Source organism: Nicotiana tabacum, chromosome 4 (genome assembly GCF_000715075.1).
Source record: "Nicotiana tabacum cultivar K326 chromosome 4, ASM71507v2, whole genome shotgun sequence".
In the NCBI taxonomy this organism is placed as follows: domain Eukaryota; kingdom Viridiplantae; phylum Streptophyta; class Magnoliopsida; order Solanales; family Solanaceae; genus Nicotiana; species Nicotiana tabacum.
The window spans coordinates 88,012,200-88,013,278 of NC_134083.1; the positions used below are offsets into that span (position 1 = coordinate 88,012,200).

Consider the following 1,079-nt stretch of genomic DNA (forward strand, 5'->3'; position numbering starts at 1 on the left):
TGTCAGAAGTGGGATTTGAACCCACGCCCTCTCACGAGGACCAGAACTTGAGTCTGGCGCCTTAGACCACTCGGCCATCCTGACTTCAGGATACTAACTTGAAATTTAGAAGTTTTGTAATATTTATTGCAACCACCCGCTACTAAGGCAAAACATGAAAAGTGAACGCATTAAGACAGCCACTCTATATTCCATAGAAAGTTAGAAACCGTCAAACCGGCATAACGCTCTCAGACTTTACTCCCCCCCCCCCCAACAACATCAATAAGAAAATACATTTTATTAATAATAGACTCTAAAACATCTAAAATGGCTCCCGGGAGGTTAGGGTGTACCTACTCGTGAGTTTAGTCGATATATTCTGAGATGCGGAGTTCCAAATTAAATCCTCACACCAAAAAAAAAAAAAAAAAAATTGAAATCAGTATCATGCTTTAAATGTTGGAAAAATTACAAGGAAAAACACATCGGACGCTTTCCCTACTCATTAAGCCCATATTTTGTTTTCTTACCCGAAATAGCTCATATTTGTTATGAAATAAAAGTAATTTAGTAAAACATGAACAAGAATTGTCGTTATGAAATAAAAATAATTTAGTAAAATATGAACAAGAAATGGAGATAGAGAGAAGGAAGAGATTTTCTTCTTCAATTGTGTGCATTTTCCTATCTATTACAAGGCCTTTATATAGGCATGAAAAGTGAATAATCAATATTGCAAAATATGTCATTGAACATGTCATTAAGCATTTGAGAGGAAGATCATGGAGGAGGTTATGGAGTTACAATCATAACTCCATAATTATTAGAGTATTGGGAGTTATGGAGATAATTGAGAAGAGTAGACATCTACCATAATTTAATTTTCTTATAACACTCCCCCTTGGATGTCCATAGATAATGTGCCTAGTTAAAACCTTATTAGGAAAAAACCCTATGGGAAAAAAAATTTCAATGAAGGAAAAAGAGTACACATGTTTAGAAATACGTCTTTTGGTTGCCTCGTTAAAAACATTGCAAGAAAAACCCTGTGGGACAAAACCTTGTAAGGAAAAAAAAAGTACAACACGTATTAACTC

General features: G+C 34.8%; 1 non-coding gene across 1 annotated transcript; it reads right to left on the bottom strand.

The window, feature by feature from the left end:
* Nucleotides 1-84, bottom strand: TRNAL-CAA (transfer RNA leucine (anticodon CAA)). Its single transcript has one exon. It is a non-coding gene; the product is annotated as a tRNA-Leu (tRNA).
* Nucleotides 85-1,079: the final 995 nt, after the last annotated feature.